Source organism: Panulirus ornatus, chromosome 34 (genome assembly GCF_036320965.1).
Source record: "Panulirus ornatus isolate Po-2019 chromosome 34, ASM3632096v1, whole genome shotgun sequence".
Lineage (NCBI taxonomy): Eukaryota > Metazoa > Arthropoda > Malacostraca > Decapoda > Palinuridae > Panulirus > Panulirus ornatus.
The window spans coordinates 4,250,487-4,259,887 of record NC_092257.1 but is presented as its reverse complement, the minus strand read 5'-3'; positions in this window follow the sequence as shown (position 1 = coordinate 4,259,887).

Sequence of the window (9,401 nt, the reverse complement as noted above, 5' to 3'; positions counted from 1 at the left end):
CAGACACACACACACACACACACACACACACCCGTGAAGAGGTGTAATCACGAAGAACTATTACCCCTAATTAACTTGGGTTAGTCAGGGAGAGAATCAACTACTAAAGCAGCTGCAGGAATTCCTTGGCTTTCATTGGCTGCTTGGCTGAGTCACATTACAAATCGAGCTTGGCGTACTTGTGGAAGTGAACCCTAAAGTTTCATTCCAGATGTAGTGTTGAATCTAGGATATAGAATTCATCCAGAAGACCCGGAATTTAACTAAAAAGACTCCATTTACCGAAAAAAAAATCCAGAATGTAGCATTTCATACATTGGGCAAGTCAGCTGGACAGTTTTAAAAAGCAAATAACAGGCGGTCGTATGATTTATGTTCCTACAGTGTTATCATCTGTGTTTAAGTCTGTGTTGAGGTTTTCTTTTGTTTTCCTTCAAGAAAGGAGAGTTTGGAGTCAGGACAAGAATATATTAGTGTCTATACATAAACATGATACGTCATTACAAGCGGGGTTGTCACCCAGTAAAGGCATATCACCTTAATAAATCCAAATTACATAGCAGTAAAGATTCCATATACACATCCAGAGAGAAGACCTGTCAACAACTTAATACATATGTTTAACAGTGTAGCGTCCGATGAAAGGGGTCAAAATAACCGTCTCCCGAGGCCACACTCCCAGTGTATGTATATACTGGTTTTGTGCTGATGTATCCTCGCGCTCTGGTCTCCTGTGATGAGGTGAATATACGAAAGCGCTCGGGGTGTTCGTGTGTCTCTTTTATCCTCGTGGTTATCAGAATACAGCTCGGTCACCTAATGGGATATATCTACACACACAGACACAGACACACACACAAATACACACACACGGAAGAGCACAGTAGTACTTGCTGGGCTAACAAAAGAGGGCTCTCTCTCCTCCTTGAAAACATTCCCTCGTCCAGGACACAACATTCCAGATGTTTGCGCCACCAGAGCAGCTGGGCAAACAGGAAAGCCTTAGCATCCACTGACATCAATAGATGTCTGGTAGACACTCATACCAGCCACTGAAGCACTCAGCAGATAAGCTTTGACATCAGGTGAAGCAAGTAAACAGCCAGTCGGACCTTTTCCAAAGCACGGACGACAACAGCAGCAGAGAAACTGCAGCAAAATCCGATCCAAACAGAAGTCTGTCAGGCCTTGCCAACAATATTTTGCCGGGAGTTCCTTTGTCACCCCGCGTGAGCCATGACCAAAAAAAAGCGAGGATGTTCTCCACTTTGCTTGTATTCTCAATGGAAAAATCTGGCAGCATATTCAAGAGAAAGCGCGACAATGTTTGCCTGTGAGTGAAAAATGTATTAGACCAGCTGCCCGGGTCCGCCAAAGCCCACCACCACCACCTCCAGATTACAAAATGCTCTTCATTTCACTTCCTCTGAAATGGTCATTCTTTCAGGATTTAATATCGAGTGATGATGAAAGTGCGAAGGTCATGTCCTCATTTGCAGCATTGGGAGTTCTTTTTCCTGTTGTTGTTTTTCAAATGGCTTGAATAAACTGCGTGATACTTTGATCCACGGAATGACGCACGCAGGCAGGAGGTTACGTGGCTCAAAGCTCTGCTGAGGGAGGAGGTTAGGTGGTGCAAAGCTCTGCTGAGGGAGGAGGTTAGGTGGCTCAAAGCTCTGCTGAGGGAGGAGGTTAGGTGGTGCAAAGCTCTGCTGAGGGAGGAGGTTAGGTGGTGCAAAGCTCTGCTGAGGGAGGAGGTTAGGTGGTGCAAAGCTCTGCTGAGGGAGGAGGTTAGGTGGTGCAAAGCTCTGCTGAGGGAGGAGGTTAGGTGGCTCAAAGCTCTGCTGAAGGAGGAGGTTAGGTGGCTCAGAGCTCTGCTGAGGGAGCAGCTTGGCTGGTGCAGAGCTTTGCCCAAAGCGAAGTAAATACAAAACAGATTGAACTGATGTGGCAATCATTGCCTTGTTGATGTGCACGGATGGCATGTGTGATTGACACGTCAACAAACTATTACAGAACATGAGGCAGTTGAGCAGCAAATGTGGTAAATGACATGTGACCTGATCCATCCGCCACATTTATTCCGTAAATGATACATAGAACGATGACGAGTGATAAATACAGTGTTACTGGACGTGTGGAGGGGGTGGGGTAGTAAAAGCCTGACAGTCAATGACGTCATGAATCGATGGTATAGTGACGTACCTGTCATATATGACGTCATGAATCGGTGGTATAGTGACGTATCTGTCATATATGACGTCATGAATCGGTGGTATAGTGACGTACCTGTCATATATGACGTCATGAATCGAAGTTGTATTGACAGTCAGAGTGTAAATGACTTACGAATCGATGCTATAGTGACAACCAGTCTGTAAATAACTCATGAATCAATAGCATTTTTACAGCCAGACTGTAAATGACACACGTAATGATAATACACTGACAATAACATTGTAAATGATAAATGGAGGGGTGGTAGGCAGACTGTAAATAAGTAAATAACATATGAAAAAGAGACTCCTAGACTGTAAATGACTCGTACTAATGCAAATTTCTTTTCCTTATGCAGATTTTTTTTCACTTCTTTTTATTTTCTTGACAAAACTCAGGGTTGGAATCCCTGGTCGAAGTGGTTTCGCCAGGAAGCAAAACAAGCCGAAGCCACTTCAGACACACTCGGCATTTTACGTAGTGAAGGTAAAGCTTTGTTATGCTTTTGTGGTTAAAGGCCTTTGATGTAGGATTCATGTCTCAGTCAAGAACACAGTGAGGTCTCGTTGGGATTAAGGGTATTTCTGGTTCAATAAGAGAAAGAAAATGGGTCGTGAGATATTTCCTGGTTCAATAAGAGAAAGAAAATGGATCGTGAGATATTTCCCAGCAGCAACCGAGGAAAACGAGGAATGTTTGTGGTGGTCCTTAGCTTCCACTGGGTGGACGGCTCGTCCACGGCCAGCTAAAGCCGCCAGACGAGGCCAGAATTGTTAACCAGGGTGAAGGAAGAAGGAATTAGAAGGGAGGATGAAGGAAGGCCTAGTGGAGGTAGAGGGAGGGGGGGAGGTATGGAAGAGGGAGGGTGAGGGAGTTTTTAGGGGTGGGTCCTCCGTCATAATTCTCTCTCTCTCTCTCTCTCTCTCTCTCTCTCTCTCTCTCTCTCTCTCTCTCTCTCTCTCTCTCTCTCTCTCTCTCTCTCTCTCTCTCTCAACATTCCACCCTTCCACCCACAAGCATCATATATATATATATAGATCCCCTGACCCAGTTATTTTGCTTTTGTTATTCTGTCCTCTGCTGCACCTGTCTCATAACCTTATGAAACAAATGAGAATCGCTACCCAATACCGATAGCGTATGAGCCTCTAGCACTGTGAGGAAGGCTCTATGAGATCTCCCTCGTCTCAGAATCCTCCTTATTAGCAAGAGATGAGCATCATCTCACTGACTGGCAGGTTAATTCCTTGCTCCATATTGATATGTCTGTCATGGACCCGCCCATAAATTTTTTTTGCATGACATCGCACCAGTGGCATGATTTATTTACTCCCCCTCCTCCTAGCTACTGGAAATGACCCCAAATCAGTGCCACTTAATCTTTATCTTTTGAGAACTTTGCAAAAGACGTCTAAGGTATAGAGGTAAAAATATCGCGAAGATTATTTAGCTCATTAGTGAAATGTGAGATATTACTGGTTATGATAGTATCATTGGCTGGTCATCATAGACGAAAGGTAAGCAGTTTCGAAGGTATTTTTAACCATTATGTGATGGAATTAGGATCCGAAGCAATATTCATACTGTCAGATGTTTCGAATATGGTGTTCGATTCCTCTCATAGTTCAGGGATGATGTATGAGACATGTGTATTGCTTCTGTGTCTCATGTTTGTAGTTCAAGATTTGTTCCGTGTGAAATATTGATATAAGACAATGGTTACGTTCAAGGAACTGAGCTGAACTGATGATTTAGTCTAAACACACACACACACACACACACACACACACACACACACACACACAGTTTTCGAGAACAGATCTCGAAATAATATCTGTAGAAAACGGAATGAGAAACAGCACAAAGACCTGTAGATTGTGTGTGTGTTTAGGTCATGAGGTCAATTGGTCATTGAAGCTGATTTGGACACAACTATGCATAGTAAGTAAATAGAACTCGAATCTCTCCCCACCCCATCCTCCCCCGCTTGTGAGAGCAGCGTTCTATACAAGGATGGATCAGTCCTTTATATGATCAGAACAACAAGACAAATCACATAAAAGACTATGACTAATTAAGCTCATTAGCTGATGATTAACTGGCCATGCATGATTAGTCAGTCGCTGCTGACCATGCATATGGGAACGATGTAATTAGCAGTGCTGGCAAACAGACAATTATTATCGACAGGTGTAAACAATTGTTGCTGATCACATACGTGTAAACAAGTATTATACTTCATACACAAATGAACAGTAAACAATACGTAAATTCTGTAAACAAGCAACAACAGGAAAAGGTTTACAGATGTTATTTGAGAAAAAAAAGACGTAAAAGAATGCGTAAAATGTACCTAATTATAATAGCTGGAGTTCTGTGTCACACAGATTATAACAGTTGAAGTTCTGTGTCACGCAGCAAATAACAGAAGGTGTTCTACGTCACACAACGTATAACAGCTCGAGTTCTGTGTCACACAGCTTATAACAGCTAAAGTTCTGTGTTACACAACTCATAACAGCTAGAGTTCTGTGTCACATTGCTTATAACAACTGATGTCTTGTGTCACACAGTTTCTAACTCCAGGTGAACTGTGTCACACAGCTCACACCAGCAAATAGGTGGTTACTGTTCCACAAGCAACCACTCCCTCCCCAGTTTTCTGTGTATCATCCACGTGTTTGCACCTCTATGCCATGGTGCTCCGGAGTTAATGGTTTAAAAAAAAAAAAGGATCTTTTTTTCATCCGATCAAAAACATGAAATTCTGTCGTGCTGGACTTCCGCGTTACTGAGATTTCTAAACAAAAAAGAAATGAACCCAGCAGGAGAATTCACGTTTGGTGCCATATATATATATATATATATATATATATATATATATATATATATATATATATATATATATTCATGTGAGAAACTGCAGAAGCTGGTGACTGAGTTTGGTAAAGTGTGTGGAAGAAGAAAGTTAAGAGTAAATGTGAATAAGAGCAAGGTTATTAGGTACAGTAGGGTTGAGGGTCAAGTCAATTGGGAGGTGAGTTTGAATGGAGAAAAACTGGAGGAAGTGAAGTGTTTTAGATATCTGGGAGTGGATCTGTCAGCGGATGGAACCATGGAAGCGGAAGTGGATCATAGGGTGGGGGAGGGGGCGAAAATTTTGGGAGCCTTGAAAAATGTGTGGAAGTCGAGAACATTATCTCGGAAAGCAAAAATGGGTATGTTTGAAGGAATAGTGGTTCCAACAATGTTGTATGGTTGCGAGGCGTGGGCTATGGATAGAGTTGTGCGCAGGAGGATGGATGTGCTGGAAATGAGATGTTTGAGGACAATGTGTGGTGTGAGGTGGTTTGATCGAGTAAGTAACGTAAGGGTAAGAGAGATGTGTGGAAATAAAAAGAGCGTGGTTGAGAGAGCAGAAGAGGGTGTTTTGAAATGGTTTGGGCACATGGAGAGAATGAGTGAGGAAAGATTGACCAAGAGGATATATGTGTCGGAGGTGGAGGGAACGAGGAGAAGAGGGAGACCAAATTGGAGGTGGAAAGATGGAGTGAAAAAGATTTTGTGTGATCGGGGCCTGAACATGCAGGAGGGTGAAAGGAGGGCAAGGAATAGAGTGAATTGGAGTGATGTGGTATACAGGGGTTGACGTGCTGTCAGTGGAGTGAATCAAGGCATGTGAAGCGTCTGGGGTAAACCATGGAAAGCTGTGTAGGTATGTATATTTGCGTGTGTGGACGTGTGTATGTACATGTGTATGGGGGGGGGGGGTTGGGCCATTTCTTTCGTCTGTTTCCTTGCGCTACCTCGCAAACGCGGGAGACAGCGACAAAGTATAAAAAAAAAAAAAAAAAAAAAAAAAAAAAAAAAAATATATATATATATATATATATATATATATATATATATATATATATATATATATATATATATATATATATATATATATATAGTGCGTGTGATCTAGTATATGCATAAAACCACTAAGAAGATGAAACACGGTAAGTTCACAAGTGCACTTTCGTGTAATGATCACATCGTCAGGGGAGGTACAAGAGTGAGATAGAAGACGTAGAACAGTCAGTTTATATAAAAGGATGAGACGTAGCTAAGACGCCATTGGTAAACAAGCGTTACGGGATGGGGGTGAACCTTATTTAGATATATACCTTATCTCTTGTTCAAAAGATATTTCGTCAAAGTATATACTTAGAATAAAGGTAAGAAAAGACAGAAGATAAATCGTGTACAAGGAATGAGACCTAGATACTTTTTACCTATAAAAAAAAGGAGGCAGGAAAAAGTGTCAAAACTTATTCAGTACACGAGCACACCTTCATCATGCACACTTTGAGCTGTGCAAATTTTAGAATGGCGGACAACGATGCGTAAACAGTGAGAGTTTACTAGTCAGTATCATATACTACCCACAGAACTAGGTCATGGGGAAAGAACACGACTATTTCATGTGTGGCGAGGTGGCGACACGAATGGATGAAGGCAGCAAGTGTGAATATGTACATGTGTATATATGTATATGTCTGTGCCTGTGTATGTATGTATATGTTGAAATGTACATGTATGTATATGTATATGTATATGTGCGAGTGTGGGCATGTATGTATATACATGTGTATGTGGGTGGGTTGGGCCATTTTTTCGTCTGTTTCCTTGCGCTACCTCGCAAACGCGGTAGACAGCGACAAAGTATAATAAATGAATAGTATGTATATATATATGATAAAAAATTGTTAACCACGACCACATATGATGGCAGAGAGAGCGTGTAACTCTCACCACTTGTGATAAGAGACAGTTACTCTGTTACTGTACCCCACTTGTGATAACAGAGTGCGTTACTAGAACCCCATGTGATGACAGGCCATCTTACCATGTCAGATGACGGAATGTTACCATGTTACCATGATCATACATTTAGAACCATGCACGCTCTACTACCCAGTGGTCATGCATAGCCAGTGACACACAGCATCACCACAGTTTTTCGCGGTGGGGAAGGGGTAGGACTCAGTACCGAGCAATTTTGGGCATTTAAAACAAAAAAGGCGTCAATGTGTGGAATACATAGGGTCGTTTGACACATCCTTTTCGAGATCTGTCCTTGTTTGATGAGGCAGACGCTCTTCTGTAGGTCATATACCCTGAGATATATGACACACAGGGATATATATATATGTGATATAACCATTATACTTCACTGTGAATAGCAGGGATAGCTTGTTTTTATATAATGGTTGTCGAAAAGGCATTGCCTCAGACTGGAACGATCAGGGAGTGGTTGGTATACGCCAGCGAAAATCGAATATACGAGTGCGAGGGTGTTCAAAAAACGATGTTTCCCCACTCTGTATCTATCGTTACTTAAACCTGTAAAAGATGAGAGGAGGGAAAGGAGATAGAATATAATACACGTATCATTTGTGTTACGACTTATCTCTATGACCAGGACTAAAACGTATCCACTGGCCTAAAGAACATAATACAGTTGGGATCCATCAAATATGCTTTCCCGTCCTCAAACGCGGTTTGTGGGGAGCCTGCGTGTATATTATACCCGGGAAAACTTAACAACCCTCCTGTGGTTATGGCACAACCCACTCTAATTCACTCTGGGTACAAGGGAAGCAGCGGGAACCATAATTTCTCTGCCGTAGTAACAAAACAGCACTCCGCCCCCCTCCCATAAAGACGACGCTGTGGGAGGGGACAAACAGTAATTTCGACGTTATGAGCTTCTGGGGTTGTCACTCCCAGCATGAGGGAGTATAATGTTATAAGCCTCATATCAATTACCTTAGGAAATGACCTGAGTCTTTTTACAATGTCTTTTTTTTTAATTTTCTATTTGTGATTTATTGAGTCTTATAGCTTCAGTGAGGGGCCTTCGTCTGTACTCTGACCCCTTTCACAAATGAATGTGTGGTGAGTGTGAAGGAATGAATAACCTAGAGTGAACCTATGTAGCAATAAATAACCTAATGTAGACTCCATATAGCAATGAACAGACATACAGTGATCCCACATAGCAAATGAATAACCTGATATAGACTCCATATAGCAATGAATACATATACAGTGACCCCACGTAGCAAATGAATAACGTCCAATGATGACATAAGATTATACAAAAAAAAAACACAGACTAATTTCATGAATAACATTCAGTGACTTAATTGGGGGGGGGCGGGGGGAGGGAGGAGGAGGGAATGAATAAACGAATCAAGTCGTGAGTGGCGAGACTGTGTTTAAGTATAAGTGAGGCTGACAGCACTTACAGCGGACCAGCAACAAATGTAGGACGACATTTGAGGACTCTCTCTCTCTCTCTCTCTCTCTCTCTCTCTCTCTCTCTCTCTCTCTCTCTCTCTCTCTCTCTCTCTCTCTCTCTCTCTCTCACCACTAAGGTGGAGGCGGAGGAGTCTGTCTGCCAGGTGGGAACACTGTTAGTGAAGACAGGTGGCGGGCGGGTTGGTCACCACGCCAGCTGTGACCCTATCAATTTCAGACGGTCCACCACCTGGAACACGTCCATGACCTCACGTGAAATATTTACATATGCCGGGGGCAGAGGTCAGAGGCTCACCGGAAACGATATGTGTTTTCCTGATCTTTCTGTGAATACTGAATATACTGTCCTGTGTCCCCAGTATACTGTGTCCCCAGTATACTGTCCTGTGTCCCCAGTATACTGTCCTGTGTCCCCAGTATACTGCCCTCTACCTCCAGTATACTGTCATCTACCCAGTATATTGTCCTCTACCTCCAGTATACTGTCATCTACCTCCAGTATACTGTCATCTACCCAGTGTATTGTCCTCTACCTCCAGTATACTGTCATCTACCTCCAGTATACTGCCCTCTACCTCCAGTATACTGTCATCTACCCAGTATATTGTCCTCTACCTCCAGTATACTGCCCTCTACCTCCAGTATACTGTCATCTACCCAGTATATTGTCCTCTACCTCCAGTATACTGTCATCTACCTCCAGTATACTGTCATCTACCCAGTGTATTGTCCTCTACCTCCAGTATACTGTCATCTACCTCCAGTATACTGCCCTCTACCTCCAGTTTACTGCCCCCCCCCCCCTTCACCCTCAGTATACAGCCCTCTACCTCCAGGTAAAAATAAACCTGTTCTATTCCAGGTTCAGGAACTTG